Below are 17,182 nucleotides of genomic sequence, written 5' to 3' on the forward strand. Positions count from 1 at the left end.
ATTCTCCAATTTATAGCTCTAGCCTATACCTCTCCTCTGAACTCTAGGCTTATATGCCTCTCCACCTCCACTTGGGTGTTTAATAGACACTCAATATATCCAAACTGAACTCTGGATTTTCTTCCCCATTCCCACCCCAAACCAGCTCCACAGTTTTCTCCCTCTTAGCTGATGGCAGCTCTGTCCTTCAGGTTGCCAAGGCTAAAGACCTTTGGAGTCATCCCTGATTCCTGTCTTTGATGTTCCACATCAATCCTTCAAGAAGTCCTATTGGTTCTACCTTCAAAATATGTCTATCTCTTACAACCTCCACGGCTAACACCAAAGTGCTGTCCTCTCACGGGGACTGCTGAAATGCCCTTATACATGGCCTCCCACTTCCAAGATTCCTGTCAGTGGTCCATTCTTTACTTCAGGCAAAGTGATCTTATCAAAAGGTAAGTCAGATTATGTCACTCCTCTGCTCAGAACACTTCAGTGGTTCCTTCCTTGCTCAGATTCAAAGCTAAATCTGAGTAGGCTTACAGTAGGCTACAAGGCCCAACAAGATCTGGCTTTCACCTCCCTCCACCTTTCTCATGCTGCTCCACTGGCCCCCTTGCACTTCTTTACACACACCAGGCAACTCCTGCCTTAGCACTACTGATTACTTAGCTTGAAATGCTCTCCCTCAAGGTATTCCCAGGGCTGGCTTCCTCGCCTCAGTATTTTCAGTGTGAGCTTCCCCAAACATCCTAATTACAATTGCCAGAAACCTCCCTCCAAATACCCCTCTCCTGCCCTGCCTTTTTCCAAAAATTTCAACTTCTAACATTCCACATGATTTACTGGTTTGTTATGTTTATTGATTTACCTGTCTAAAATAAATGCAAACCCCAAAAGGACAGAAATTTTTAAAAATCTATTTTGTTCACTGATACATCATCCCAAGTTTCAAGTACACAGTCACTCAATACAGATGTGATGAATAAGTTAATTTATCCATTAATGAATATGTACCTTTATAAATGCTATTCCCTCTGCCTTTATCCTCTTTCTACCTGTATATCTCTGTTGTGCTTTGAGAAGTCTTTTCTGATTTTCATAAACTGCTTCCCTTTGTCCTCCTGTTGGGCCTCTTAACAGCACACAGCATTGTACCCTAATGACACATTTAACATTTGTTATTACCATTGCTAAACTATAAGCTTTTTAAGGAAGGTACAGTGTCTAATTCAGCTTTGTAATCCTAGTCTATCACATTGTCTATCTGGCTTGTATATCATAGGTTTTCAAACAGTAATCAGCAAACTCTTACTGTGTTTGGTGCTAGGTTGATAAACAGCAGAGTTTAGTGGCAGTTTGCCACAGAGGGAGATGCAGGCCTGGGGGACTCATTTCCTGAAAGACTGCAGGCTCAGACTGCTACAAAGCTGATGCCAGCTGAGTCACTCCTGCATCTCAACCTCTAACTCTGAACCTCAGAGATTTGGACCTCTGATTAGCAGACCTTCACTACCAAGCAAGGTTAATTTAACCCAGGGCTGCCTTCTCATAAGGCCTTGGAGGGAAGAGTGAGAGCGTGGCAGCAGAAGCTCCTTTACAGAAGACCTAGCCTGAAATCTGAAAATCCTAGAAATTCCTTCAGCATTGATCATCTTAACTCCCTCTTTCTCTGCCACGCCTGCCTTTCAGGATTTACATCCTTCATAGAGTTGAAAGAAGCACATCATACCTAAGTTTGTAGCACCACACTCTTCCTGATAGGATTTACACACACAGACCATGAAAGGATTTTTATAGGAATTATATGTTGAACTCATGGCACAAAGTAAAAAAGTTTAGAGCCTCGAAGTTGTAATACATTCCAGTGTTGTCAAGTCCAAAAGCAATTAAAACACTGTTGGATGGTTTTTGAATTACAGCCTTCTTGTTAAAATGGCTATTGTTTCCCCTAAGGATCACTTACATTTTAACCTTGACGTCATCTCACTTTAGGTCTCAAGAGGGTAAGGAAGTTAATAGAACAAGTGAATAAATATAGTTCTGAGATAACAGTGAATTCCAACGTGATGGTAGAAAAATGGTTACCGTTTCTAATGACCTTTCAGGTGGAGGCATAGAAAGAAAGCCATATAAGCCCAGGATTTTTGTTTTTGCTTTTAAAGTAATGTTAGCCAAGTAAATATTATCAGCAGTGATGTTTTGATCATCATTGCCTTACTTTGAATCCTGTTATGATTTCATCTGAATATTGAATATTGCTAGTAGAGGGATGCCTTATTGCATGATAGCCACGTTACTGCTACATGAGGGAAACTAATTTCCACTTCACTGGAGGCTCCAAATTTCACCCCACTGCACTGAGGGTAAACACTCGAGCCAAATGGCCCTGGATTTGAGACCCTGGAGTTTGTTTACTCCACCATCACCATCTGGCCCCCCATCCACCCATCCCAGAAGAAAGCTGCCTCTGAAGACTGAGAAGCAAGGCTGTCAAAGCAGTCTATGGGAAGGCCTCCATAAAGGACACATCAGCAGCAAAACTCTTTTTCTTTTCTCTTAAAATGGCATCGCTGCATGTTTTCCTTATTTGCCAGTCTCAGCTAAGGCAAAGGCCTTATGCAAGTTAGCAGAAGCCCCTTAGCTTAGAAGTTTTTAAACAAAATTTTACTCTCCTCACTTTTCAGTGCAGAATGAAATGAAGTGGAACCGTTGGCCGGAGATGAGTGAATCAGGGTTAGAGAACTGGAATGCAGGACCTGATTCCTGGTTTCCTAACTCTTAACTACATCCTCTCTATGCTCGGATATTTAAACCGGTTATTGCACCGTGAGGGCAGGAATGGGAGAGGGGGATGGTTTGCTTTTTATGTGTTTATTCACAAACTTACATCTGAACTCTAACTCATGAGTTATGTGAGACACTATGTGAGTCTCACTATATGAGACACTTCAACTTCAGCAGGAACAAGTGATGATTCATAATGTATCATTTGTTTTAGAGTCCCATAATTTTTCCTGGGTCTTAAGCAATAGGAGTTTCTAGATGTCACTAGACAGAACTCCGAGAAGAGAATAGGGCTAAAGAGAAAATGCTAAATGCTAATCCTAATTATTTTAAAAGTCAAATTAACCAGTGATCCTTTAACTACCAGGTCTCTACCCATAATGTTTCAAAATAAATTTCCAGTTTTTAAACTTGGTATATAACTGCACCCATGACAGATATTAATAAATGCAGCTTTTAAAGCCAGCTTACATTTTTGTGTCACAGGTCATGACGTCTTTGCCTTGCGCAGTGATGGCTGTGTTCTCGTGCTTTTGCTTGTTTGGTTTTTACCTTAATTATCTACCAAAAGATATACAGTGGGTATTTTTTTAAGTCTAGGAGTAAATTAAGCATAAAGCATGCATTGTACTATAGAGTAAAAAACATATCCAAGAGCCTTACTCAACCTGCCTTGAAAAAAAATTACCTTTGGGACATCTTCCAGGACAGTCATGATTGCTGGAGAGAAAATAACCAAATGTTTGTGACTCAAAATGCTTCTTCAAGTGACAATAAATTCTAGTCTTTCAATGCTAACATCTTCAATTGTGGAAATTGATCTCAGAATTCAGGAATTGGTAGCTTCCAGCTCCTCTGAGAATATCCCTCAATCAACAAGTTGTCCATCTAGCTAAGGGACAGCTTCCTAGAATTAAGACTGAAGAACCTAGGTTATAATTAACTCAGACTTCCCCCTCTTGTACCTTGGCCATGACCTTAATCCTCACCTCAAGTTTCCATCCCATCTACGGATAAAATTTGTTCTTTTTTAGACCAACTGAATTCTAGTCTTGTTTGTTAAGATGGGTTAGCATTGGTGACTGAAAGGAATCCTAAACCAATTTCAGACCATTTAGTTAGGTTTTAAGCATGTCTCAAGAAAAGATAGACATCTCAGTGGGAGGATAACATTGTTCAGTTTTACCCTCTTTCTGCCTGTAGTTAAAAAAATAAAAATTATATGGTAATGTTAAGTCTAGTGAATTTTTTCAAAGTAGTTCTGGAGACAAGCAAAATGTTTTTAATACTAGGAACTTCAGCCTTGATAATACACAGAAGATATTAAAAGAAATGATAAAATGAGAAGGGTTTTGGAATTTAGCAGCGTTCAACTGCATGGATTTAAAGTCATTTAAGTGAGACTCAGTAGGTCCACTGACTTACCTAAAGACCTCAAAGACTTATATTACATGATCCCCTTGGCTCTTACAGCTTCACAAGAGGTAAGGTTTATGGAATAGAGAAGAGAGTCCAGTGTCTAGTAGGTATGCAAGTTGAGATTCAAAGAAACTGTTATGCACCTCTGTTCACATGCAAGTCTTCAAGAAAAGAGGAATGACTTACCTACTACATTCAGAAAAAAATAGAAACTATCTAGCACAGACGCCTTCAGTTTCCTCCCCCTCTTCAGCTGATCTATTTCTAATTATACTCTTCCCTCCTTTCTCCTCCTGGAGGAGAACATTTAAAACATTCTGTCCGAAACGATCCTTCTACCTTTGCTCTTGATGCTCTGCCTTTCCACGCTTCAGCTGAAGAGACCCACCCATTTCCCATTTTCAGTTGTTTCATTTATTTGTTCAACAAACATGTATTACACTCTTGTCATTAAGTGCTTGAGATACCGAAAATAAAAGACACATTTCCTACCTTCAAAGAGCTCAAAGGGAAGCGGTAGCAAAATAAACAATTACAGATCACACAATTATGATACACCATGTAAAGATCAGTGATAGAAGTCTGCATATTATGCTATGGTTGCGTACACAGGAGAGGTTGAAGAAGGCTGGGGTGGAGGGGATGGCACCTGAGATGGCTCTAGAAGTTAGATACCAAAAGGGGAAACAAGGACTTTTTAGACAGAGGGAATAACATGCACCAAAGCATGATCGTAGGAGAGAATTTAAAGTCCATAAGACAGGAACAAAAGGAATAGATGTGTTGGAGGCAAGGGGTGAGGGGAAAGCTAGACCAAATAACAAAGGATCGTGAAGATGATAAGAATTATTAAAGTATTCTAAGGATGGAAGTAATATGGTCAGATTTGCATTTTAGAAAGATCAGTCTTCTATCAGAGGGTGATTAGACTGGGAACTAATTGCAGTTATCCTGAAGAGAAATGAGCAATTGGGAGTGCACAGTGGTGTAATTAGTGGAGGCTATACAGAAAGAGGCATACTTTGGGGTAAACAGGAATTTAGTTTAAGGACATACAAGTGAAGATGCCTGACCAAGTGTTGGTTCTGTGTGTCTGAAATTAAAAAGAGTGATTAGTGCTGGAGATGTAAATTTGGAAGTGACAAGCACAGGGTGGGGGGACTGGGGCCTGGCTAATGAGATGAGATTGCTTAGGAAGACTGGGTAAGCTCCAGAAGTTGAAGGCAGATGATTCTGTAGCTTTTGTTTATTGCTATACCCCCAGCACCTACAACTTGTGCCAGGTATGTAGTCAGCATTCAGTATTTGAATAAATGAATGAAATAATGAAAAGAGGATTGAGAACATAACTCTGAGAAATGTCACCATTTAGGGGTGGACAGAGAAAAGAAGCCACTGAAGGGATTTGAGATAGCAAGGTTAGAGAAGTAGGAGGAAAAGCAGAAGGAGAGTGTGAGAGGAAGCGAGCTTCCAGAAGTTCAACAATGCTGCAAAAGACCAGGTACAACAAGAACTACAAAGTCTCCATCAGTTTTAGCAACTAGAAGGTCATGGGAGTTTATCATGGCAGTGGTTTCAATGCAGGTGGTGAGTGGGCCGATGATAGTGTTTGTAGAGTATGTGGAAGATAGGAAGGAAGTGAGGCTATGAATGTAGGTGATCTTTTCAGAAACTTGGCAGCATCTTCATTAAGCAGTTTTTCTTTCCTTTTTCATTGATACTACTCCTCAAGCTACAGATCTTAAAAACAAAAAACAACAAGAAAAAATACTTTTCCTTTAATCATTCTCAACTTATGACCTATCTTTCTTTACACTTCTTAAGTGAATGGAAGTATGTGACTGTATCTTGAATCCTCTTTCTTCTGTTAATTCTCCTAGCATTTCCCCTTTCTTTATTTTCTGACCTAGGCAGCCCTTGCAGTGTATCACTCTGTAATGAATATATACATATATATTATGCTTATTCATTTATTTATCTATTCATCCTTGTTTCTACTCTTTCTTTCACTCCCTACATTTAATACATCAAGAAATCCTGTGTACACGCTAAGTTGCTTTAGTTGTGTCTTACTCTTTGAAGCCCTATGGACTGTGGTCTGCCAGGCTCCTCTATTCGTGGGATTCTCCAAGCAAGAATACTGGAGTAGGATGCCGCGCCTTCCCAGGGGACCTTCCTGACCCAGGGACTGAACCCAAATTTCTTATATCTCTTGCATTGGCAGGTAGGTTCTTTACCACTAGTGTCACCTGGGAAGCCCCCCCACAAACCCTTACTCTAGCTTCAAAATATATCTGGAGTCTGCTCATTTCTCATCACCTCCACATTACCTCCCAAGGCCAAGACTCCATCACCTCTCACTTGGACCGCAGCAGTCACCTGCCAGCAGATCTCCCCACCTTCACCCTTGCCTCTCTATTGTCTATTCTTACACCAAGAGCCAAAGTGATCCTTTCAAGTATAAATTGACTATTTGGTCAGTCTACTGTGAAGAACCTTCCAGTAGCACATCATCTCACTTTAATTCTCTGTGGGATCTGAAGCACCCCCTCGCCCATTACTTGGCACAACTCGTTTCTCCCACTGTTCCTGTCATTGACCTTACTCCAGCCACAGTGGCCTCTTTGTTGTCTCAAACTCACTCCACCTCAGGCCATCTGCATTTTTCAGTTTATACTCAGAACACTCTTCCCACGGACATCATTTAGTTTACCCTCTCACTTCCCCAGCACACTGTTCAAATAAATAGCCCCTTAACCCAAAGATCTCCACGGGCCAGCCTTCATACACAATTGCACCTTAGTCTCTCCCAGTTCTCCACCCTCTTCATCCTACTTACACAGCACTTGTCACCAGTTGACTTATGATGGTGACTTGTTTGTTGTCTGTTTCTTTCCACTAGACTCTGAGGACCTACAAACAGTCCCTACCAAGAGCACCTCCCTTAGAGAAGCAGAGACAAAGATAACCAAGAAACTATTCCTGCCCTTGAGGAACCCACACTTCAGTGAGTCATCCAACCTAACAAGTAATTAGAATGGAAATACTCAAAGCAGTCTGGATGCCAGAGTTAGGCCTCGGGGAGCAGTGCGGTTTGGGGTAGCAGTTCGGGTGCTCTCCCGCCGGGGTAGTAGTTACAACCATGAGTTCACTCTAAGAGAATGTGAGAAACGAAAAGCACTCAGGAGACACCAGCGTCTAACGGATGAAGGACAGAGGAAGCAGCCATGAAGAAGATGTGAAGGCAGGCTGGAAGAATGGAAGAAAGATAAGAAGAGGAGCTCACTGAGGTTGCAGCTACTATTAATATTTAATCTTTCTAGAATATTACTGGAGAAGGCGATGGTACCCCACTCCAGTACTCTTGCCTGGAAAATCCCATGGACGGAGGAGCCTGGTAGGCTGTGGTCCATGGGGTCGCTAAGAGTCAGACACGACTGAGCGACTTCACTTTCACTTTTCATTTCATGTATTGGAGAAGGAAATGGCAACCCACTCCAGTGTTCGTGCCTGGAGAATCCCAGGCATGGGGGAGCCTGGTGGGCTGCTGTCTATGGAGTCGCACAGAGTCGGACACGACTGAAGCGACTTAGCAGCAGCAGCAGCAGAATATTACTAATAATTATAGCAATGAACATTTATTAGCAATTTGCTGGGAACTTCCTGGTGGTTCAATGGTTAGGACTCGGCACTTTCATTGCTGGGACCCAGGTTCAATTCCCTGGTCGGGGAACTAAGATCCCACAAGCCAAGCAGTGTGGCCAAAAAAAAAAAAAAATTTCTACATGCCATTACTGTTCTAAGCATGTTCCATATTTTCACACATTAAACCTCACAACAATCCAGGAAGTTAGGCACTAGTATGGCCCTGTTTTACAAGGAGGGAATATTTTCACTTATCCAAGGGTACCCACCTACTGAGAAATAAAGATTAGAACCCAAATTGTTTGAGCTTGTACTCTTTTTTAAAAAATAAAATATTTATTTATTTTAAAATTTATTTCGATGCCCTGGTCTTAGTTGGGGGCATGTGGGATCTAGTTCCCTGACCAGGAACTGAACCCTGACCCTCTACATTGGGAGTGCGGAGTCTTAGCCACTGGATCACCAGGGAAATCCTGAGCTTGCACTCTTAATCACTATGTTGTTATCCATAATATGATACTATGCCAGGTGTATATGCCTTTTCCTATTTTATTGAGTACATATTAAAGGTCAGGTACTGTTCTAGGCATGGGCTTCCCTGGTGGCTCAGACGATAAAGAATCTGCCTACATGGAGACGCAGGTTCAATCCCTGGGTCAGCAAGATCCCCTAGAGAAGGAAATGGCAACCCACTCCAGTATTCTTGCCTGGGAAATCCCATGGACAGAGAAGCCTGGCGGGCTAAATACAGTCCATGGGGGGTCACAAAGAGTCGGACATGACTGAGTGACTTTTCATTGTTCTAGGCTGTGGATACAGAGCAGTGAAGTGGACCAGGTCCCTCCCTTCACGGAGTGCATGTCCTTGTGGGGGAGACTGATGTGAAACAAGTCCGGAGATACAAGTGCTGTGAAGAAACACAAAATAGGGTAAGGTATCATGAATGACAGTGGTAGCCTCTCTGAGAAGGTGACATTTAAGTAGAGGTCTGAGGAAGTGAGCAAGTGAGCCAAGAGGATATCTGAGGGAAGAACATTCCAGGCAAGGGAACAGCCAGTGCAGAAGCCTTAAGGTTTGAGTGTGCCGGTGTGTTCCAGGAACTGCAAGGAGGTCAGAGCAGCAGGAGCAGAGTGAACTAGAGTGGGAGATAAGGTTGGAAGGATACAGAAAGGCTTCCAGGACGTATGGTTAAGTGAAAAAGATTAAGGGATAGGCATAGTATGTAGTTTGTATGGTATAATCAATCACATTGAGTAAAAAAGAATGTGAGTGTGTCCGTGTGTACATCCATACACATAAATGAATAAATATATATTTGTTTATATTCTGAAGTAATAGACAAACTTAAAAGGGTGATTCCTTTCTGTAGAAAGGAAAGGATATTTACACTTCTTATTTTATACTCTTTCCTATTGTTTGGAAAATTTTACCATGTGCATGTTACTTTTATAATAACCATAATAATAGCTAAAAAAGAAATAAACTCTTAACCAGGTGTTAAGGGGATCCAGCTAAAATCCTCTTTCCCTTTATGGCTGAGCCTCTCCAAAGTTGCCTCCAACTTCTTGCCCTCTCCCTGTTCTCTTCGACCAAACACAGTCCAACTCCAGACTCTCATCTTCCTTGGGCTCACTTGTGACTTCCCTAGCACCATAAGGAACACTCTTCAGTCCTTTTGCTTTTGGACCCCTCTGCTACATTTGACATTGTTTATAGCTCCTCTGTTTGAAGCTCCTTCTCCCTTGGCTTCCCTCTTGCCCTCTTTTATTCACAGATCATTCTTTTTTTTAATATAATTCATTTTTGAATTATTTTATATATATATATATATATATATATATATATATATATATATATATATATATATATTTGGCTCTGCTGTACAACATGTGGGATCTTAGTTCCCTCTGTAGTGGAAGCATGGAGTCAACCACTGCACCTCCAGAGAAGTCCCACCCTGAGCGTCCTTTCTCAGTCTCGTTCCACTGGCTACTCTTTGTTAGCTTACCCAATAGGAAGATAGGTTTATTCTGATTCGATTCTTGACCCATCTGCCTCTGTGTGCCACACACACCCTTCTGTGTGGTCTCATTCCTGCCCATAGTTTCAGCAACCCTCTTCATACTTCCAAGTCCCAGATCTGTATGTTTAGATCTTTCTCCTGAGCTCTAGTCTACGACTCCAACTGCCTATTAGACAACTCCACCTGCAGATCTCACAGGATATCAAACTCCACTGTTCTAAAACCAAGCTTCTCTGGTGGCTCAGTGGTAAAGAATCCACCCGCCAATGTAGCAGACAGGGTTCAATCCCTGATCTGGGAGGATCCCACTTGCTGCGGAGCAACTAAGCCTGTGAGCTACAAAAAAGAGTAGCCCCGTCCTCACCGCAATGAGAGAAAAGCCCGCACAGCAACAAAGACCCAGCACAACCCAAAATAAAAGTAAATAAATTTATTTTAAAAATAAATAAATAAAACCAAGCTCATCATCTCCAAGCAAAAATACCTTCCTCCTCCTGTTGTCCTTACCTTAGTTGGTGGTATCTCTACCTGCTGGATTGACCCAGCTGACAACCTGAGACAAACTCCTTTTTCATCCTCTAGATCAAAATGGACACCAAAAATCATTCTATCTGCTAAGTAGCTCCAGAAGCTGTGCTCATTCCTGTTATGTTCACTACCTAGGCACACTTCATCTGGACTACTACGTGTGGACAAATGAGTCTGAAGCCATGGGAAGAGGTCAGAAATATCATCACTTCATCTTCTACCTCTAGTTTCAAGATCAGCCTGCTTCCTTACACCCAATTGCCAAGTGATGTGGCACAAATTCCATCATGTCAGTCCCTGTTTGAAATCTATCCATTTCCCCCTAATCTTTCTAGAATAAATTCCAAACTCCTTAATATGATCTTACAAGTCATTTTTTTTTTTTTTATGGCCATGCCTCATGGGTTGTGGGATCTTATTTCCCCAACCAAGGATTGAACCTGGGCCCTCAGCAGTGAAAGCATGGAGTTCTAACCACTGGACCGCCAGGTAATTCCCTGGCCAGGCATTTTTTTACACTTTGCCTCATGTACCTAATATGTGGGCAATACTGAAGCCTTGTTTCTCAAAGGCCTCTTTCCTTTTCAAGTTTCTGTGGAAGTTTTGTAACATAGCATCTTTGTACCTCCAGATCTAACATAATACCTGGTACAAAGTAGATGTTCAGTACATGCTCATTGAATAAAGATGCGCACAGAGGTTGAAGGTAAGAAACCAATCAGAAAAAAAAGAAAGAAAGAAACCAATCAGAAGACGACTTTGTTGTTGCTCAGTTGCCAGGTCTTGTCCCACTCTTTGCAATCTCAGGGACTGCAGCACACCAGTTTCCTTTGTCCTCCACTGTCTCCCCGAGTTTGCTCGAATTCATGTTCACTGAGTCAGTAATGCTATCTAGCCATCTCATCCTCTGCCACCTCCCTTCTTTTGCCTTCAATCTTTCCCAGCATCAGGGTCTTTTCCATTGAGTCAGTTCTCATCAGCTGGTCAAAGTGGCCAGAAGAGTACTATATAAGAGTACAAGTTAGAGGTGACCAGGAAGAAAGGGAAAGGAAACGCTTTAGTGCAACATTTCCTTCAAGCTTCAACAGGGTGAAGAGGTAATTATCAAATAGGAATTATTCCTATCATCTTTTTCTCTTTGAGAGATGCACACTTTGATACTCACTTTGTACAATTTCAGATGGAGACAATGTAGCTGATTTTAAATAAAATGTATTTTTATAAAAAGCCAGGACATGCAACTCTGACAAAATAAAACACTTTGGGTATAAATCCCAAGGTCCAAGAGTGAAGCTGGGAAGGGTCATTTATTCCACAAACATTAATTGAGCCGATATAGACACTACTCAGCATAGGGGATACAAAGCAAAGCAATATGCAGTGCCTGTTCCCAGAGAGCTCAAGGCTCCTGAATTATCCAGTCTTTGCCTTTGGCCAAGACTACAGCCTAATCCTTTACAGAAAGCTAGCTGCTCATGCTGGGGCAATTATTTAAAGTACTTTTAGTCATAGATGTAGCTATACCTAATTCTTCTGGAATGGAAATTCATGAAAGGGGCAGTAGCAAAATGTAATCACTGCTTCCTTAATGGATAGGTGCCTTCACAGAAGGCTCCCCTGGTGGCTCAGACTGTAAAGAATCTGCCTGCAATGCAGGAGACCTGAGTTCTATCCCTGAGTCCAGAAGATTCCCTGGAGAAGGGAATGGCAACCCATAGAAGAGTAATGGACTTGGCCCTTCCTTCACCAAAGAAAGCAACATCTAAGAATTCTGAACTGTCCACCATTCGGTGATGATCAAGTCTTCCTATGGGCAAGTTTGAATGACCCAGCTACCATTCTTTTCTTAGTTCCAGGACTTTGGGGACAACTAACACAATGTTTTCCATTGGGGACCTGTTTGGAGAAAGGAAATTGCTAGTTTGAGAAGAGGTATATTCACCAGTGACTAAGAAAGTGTTTCTATCTGAATGAGAGAGAATACACTTTACTTGGATTAGGTCATTCAGTCTTCATTGATATTCTTATTTTGCAGATTAGGAAATTGAGGCATCATGAGCCTAGGTGCCTGGTTCAAGATCACATAACTACAACTACTGAATCTGAGCATACGATTGTTGTTGTTCAGTCTCTCAGTCATGTCTGTTTGTGACCTCATGGACTGCAGTAAGCCAGGCTTCCCTGTCCTTCACTGTCTCCCAGAGTTTGCTTAAATTCATGTCCATTGAATCGGTGATGCCATCCTACCATGTCACTTTCTATTGCCCCCCTTCTCCTCCTGCCTTCAATCTTTCCCAGTATCAGGGTCTTTTCCAATTAGTCGGCTCTTAGCATCATGTGGCCAAAGCATTGGAGCTTCAGTTTCAGCACCAGTTCTTCCAATGAATATTCCAGGTTGATTTCCTTTTAAGACTGACTTGTTTGATCTCCTCATTGTCCAAGGGACTCTCAAGAGTCTTCTCTAGCACCACAATTCGAAAGCATCAATTCTGTGGTGCTCAGCCTTCTTTATGGTCCAACTCTCATATCCATACATGAGTACTGGAAAAACTATAGCTTTGACTATAAGGACCTTTGTCAGCAAAGTAATGTGTCTCCTTTTTAATCTGCCGTCTAGGTTTGTCATGGCTTTTCTTCCAAGGAGCAAGCGTCTTTTAATTTCATGTCTGCAATCACCATCTGCAGTGATTTTGGAGCTCAAGAAAATAAAATTTGCCACTGTTTCTACTTTTCTCCCATCCATTTGCCATGGGACTGGACGCCATGTTCTTTGTTTTTTGAATGTTGAGTTTAAAGCCAGGTTTTTCACTCTCCTCTTTCATCCTCATCAAGAGGCTCTTTAGTTACTCTTCACTTTCTGCCATTAGAGTAGTAGGAGTAAGAATTACATGTGTGCTAAGTTGATTGAGTCATGTCCAACTCTTCGGGACATCATGGACTGCAACCTGCCAGTATCCTCTGTCCATGGGATTCTCCAGGCAAGAACACTGGAATGGGTTGCCATGCTCTCCTCCAGAGGATCTTTCAACCCAGGGATTGAACCCATGTCTCTTAAGTCTACTGCCTTAGCAGGTGAGTTCTTTACCTCTAGAGCAACCTGGGAACCCTGGGAGTATGAATTAGTACAATTTTAACAAGGGGGCAACTCAGTCTTTACAGGGGACAGTGTGGCAACATTTATCAAAATTATAAGTGTACATACCTTTTGACCTAGCAATTCCACTTCTAGAAATTATACTACACACATAGTTACACATTTGCAAAATAAGATATGTTCAAGGTTGTACACTGCAGGATTGTTTGAAAGTTTGGAAATAACTTGTGTACACTAACAGAGAACTAGTTAAATAAATTATGCTTCATCTAGTCCACACAGCCCCCTTCAAGAATAAGGAAATGCTGTCTACTGATCAGAATGATTTCTAAGATTTCTAAGCAGGATCCAGGAAATGGGTTTGATAGTCTTTCATTTGTGGAAAAACGTCTATATGTATTTGCTTGTATAGGTATAGACTATCTTTTGAAGAATATACAAGAGACTGATAACCTTAGCTGCCACTAAGAAAGGATAAGGTATGACTGTGGGAGGGAAGTGGAGGGAAGTTAAGAGTAGAGTGAAAACTTATTTAAATTTGTAACCATATGTATATATTAGGTATTCAAGAAAAATAAACTGAATTAAAATTTAAAATAAAAAATAATAAAGCACATGCAGTTTACAGTAACTTACGAGTAAGGCATAGAATGTCTTTTAAAAAATACATTCACATTCCCTGGTGGTCCAGTGGCTAAGATTCTGTGCTCCCAATGCAGGGGGCCTGGGTTTGATCCCTGGGCAGGGAACTAGATTTCACATGCTGCAACTAAGATCCTGTGTGCCACAACTAAGACCTGGTACAGCCAAAAAAAAAAAAAATATATATATATATATATATACAGTCACATTGGTGTGCAGCTATTACCACATCCATCGCCGTAACTCGTTTCATATTATAAATCTGAAACTCTACCAATTAAACAATAACACCCCATTTTCCTCTCACTCCATCCTCTGGCAACCATTCTACTTTGTCTTTACATTTTTGACTACCCTAAGTATCTCATATAAGTGTGTGTGCTGTCACTTCAGTTGTGTCTGACTCTGTGCAACCCTATGGACTGTAGCTCCTCTGTCCATGGGATTCTCCAGGCAAGAATACTGGAATGGGTTGCCATGTCCTTTTCCAGGGGATCTTCCTGACCCAGGGATCAAACCCACATCTCTTATGTCTCCTACACTGGCAGGCAGGTTCTTTACCACTAGTGCCACCTGGGAGTGAAGTGAAAGTTGCTCAGTCGTGTCCAACTCTTTGTAACCCCATGGACTATACAGTCCATGGAATTCTCCAGGCCAGAATACTGGAGTGGGTAGTCTTTCCCTTCTCCAGGGTATCAAACCCAGGTCTCCCACATTGTAGGCAGATTCTTTACCAGCTGAGTCACCAGGGAAGCTCAAGAATACTGGAGTGGGTAGCCTATCCCTTCTCTAGTGGATCTTCCCAACCCAGGAATCAAACCCGGGTCTCCTGCAATTGCAGGCAGATTCTGTACCAACTGAGCTATCAGGGAAGCCACCTGGGAAGCCCCATATAAATGGAATCACAATATTTATCTTTTTATGATTGATTGATTTTACTTAGCATAATGTCCTCAAGATTCGTCCATCTTGTAACATATTTCAGAACTCCCTTTCTTTTTTAAGGCCAAATAATATTCTATTGTATGAGCATACCACATTTTGGTAATCCATTCATTAGTTGATGAATACTGGGTTTGTGTCCATGTTTTGGCTATTGTGAATAATGCTGCCATGAACATGGGTATACAAATACCTCCTCAAGACTGTGGTTTCAAGTTTTAGGGGGGTATATACCCAGAAGTGGAATTGCTGGAGTAATTCTTTTTTTCCAAGGAACCACCATACTGTTTTCCACAATGGTGGCACCATTTTATATTCCTGCTTACAGTGCACAAAGGTTCCAGTTTCTCCACATCTTCACCAACATTTGTTTTCCATTTAAAAAATAATAATAGTCATCCTAATGAGTGTGAGGTGGCATAGTATGTCTTTCGGGGAATCAGCAGTATGGTTAGACCCCAGTGAGATTTAGTCTTGCACTTACTTACTAGCCTTGTGATTTTGGACAATACACCAGTTTCCCCATTCATCAAATCAGAATTATCTCGGAGGGTTGGTGAGAACTGAAAGTGCATAAAGTACTCAGGCTCACAGAAAGCACTCGACAGATGTTATTCTTTCTGCCTTAAGAGCTCCAACAATAAACCAAATTCTGACTTGCTCATGCTCCTTTTGGACTAGTCAGGAGGCAAAGAGACAAATCAGATGATTTTATCAAGTTTTCTACTTGGAGGCTTGAGTCTGAGGACTTAACACAATCTTCAGGGACATTCTTCCTTCCTACTGTCCCCACTGAACCTGCAGACCTCCCACCTGTGCCCCAAGAAGTATGTTTGAAATGAAGAGGTTACTCAGAACCCAGCAGGTTTATGTATTCTCAGGGGTGGAGGACGGGAAGAAATCCTGTTGACACAGTTTTGTAAAGCCTGTCACTCAGTCCCCTGCCTATTACCTCTATAGACCGTTATGCATATTAAAGAAGGGGGGGGCGGCAAATACAAAAGAAAAATAAGCGAGAGAGAGTGAGAGGGGGAACAAATCAGGATGCTTGCGGGAATCCACGTGGTCGCCAATCTGTAACTGATCAGAGCAGCGACACTGAAGCAAAACCCCCAGCGCCTAACGCTAAATATATTGCAATGGAGAAACCGTCCACAATGGGGTGTCTATGTCCTTCGCAGAGTCCTGGGGCTGCCGTTTAAGAGACTCTTCCCCTACTCCCACCCTTTTTGCACCTAGTAAACCACGCGATGTAACAACGGAATCTGGTTCTGTGTGTGCGCTCTGTGTGTGTGCGCTTTGCAAACCATCTGGGCTCCATCCTGCGCGGTTGGAACCACGATCGATCCGGGAAGAGTTGGGGGAGTTGAAGCTTGCCTGTGTCTCCTCCCTTTCTCCGCTCCTCTAGGCCCCCACCCCATCGTTCGCTCAGCACAAACGTTTCGCGGGTGGAGGGACGTACGTTTTCAGCACCAGGAGGCCGTGGACCTTCTCTGGAGGCGTGCAGAGCACCCTCCAGAGGGCCAGAGCTGATTGCAACCTGCTCACCACGACCCTCCCCCTCCTCCCCAAATTCACCGCCCCAGGCTGTTATATTACTGGCCGGGCGCCGTACGGGTGCGGGAGTCCAGGAAGGCTGCGTGACCTTCCAGCGAACTCCACCTCGGCCGGGGGGTTGTGGGGGTGGGGATGGAGGCTGCCCCGGGGCCTGCAGGCTGTGTATCGATCCCCCAGCCTCAGCCAACGCAAGTTCTCCCAGTACAAACCCCTCCCTCCCTTCTGTGCTTTCCCAGCCTCGCAGGCTTCTAACGCCTAGCTTGAGGCGCCCTCCCTCCTTTCCCGCAATAAAGTAAACGGGGTGGATATGCATCCCCCGCCCTAACCCTCCTCCTTCCCCCTCCCCCCTCTGCCCACTAACCCCGCGCATAGAGCTCGCCGCCGGCGGGCCCCTTTCCACCCAGTGTATCATAATGCCCAACGCTCTTCTCCTCCCCCTCTCTTAATCAGAAACGTGCTCGCGAGCCCCCCTCCCTCCGCGTGCATATATTAGGGTCTGCTTTGCATGCAGCGGCAGGCAGAGAACGGAGGAAGAAGGGGCGGGGGCGCTTTTGCCCGCCTCT

At 42.8% G+C, this 17,182-nt stretch overlaps 1 long non-coding RNA gene across 2 annotated transcripts; it reads left to right on the forward strand.

Moving 5' to 3' along the window:
• The first annotated feature begins 6,228 nt into the window (after positions 1-6,228).
• Positions 6,229-13,235, forward strand: LOC129628048 (uncharacterized). 2 transcript variants are annotated; one of them, XR_008702704.1, is made up of 4 exons: positions 6,229-6,412; positions 7,091-7,195; positions 8,640-8,762; positions 13,002-13,235. It is a non-coding gene; the product is annotated as an uncharacterized LOC129628048 (long non-coding RNA). The 2 variants fall into 2 exon arrangements; XR_008702705.1 differs by lacking the exon at positions 13,002-13,235 and adding an exon at positions 10,520-10,727.
• Positions 13,236-17,182: the final 3,947 nt, after the last annotated feature.

This window comes from Bubalus kerabau, chromosome 15 (genome assembly GCF_029407905.1).
Source record: "Bubalus kerabau isolate K-KA32 ecotype Philippines breed swamp buffalo chromosome 15, PCC_UOA_SB_1v2, whole genome shotgun sequence".
Lineage (NCBI taxonomy): Eukaryota > Metazoa > Chordata > Mammalia > Artiodactyla > Bovidae > Bubalus > Bubalus kerabau.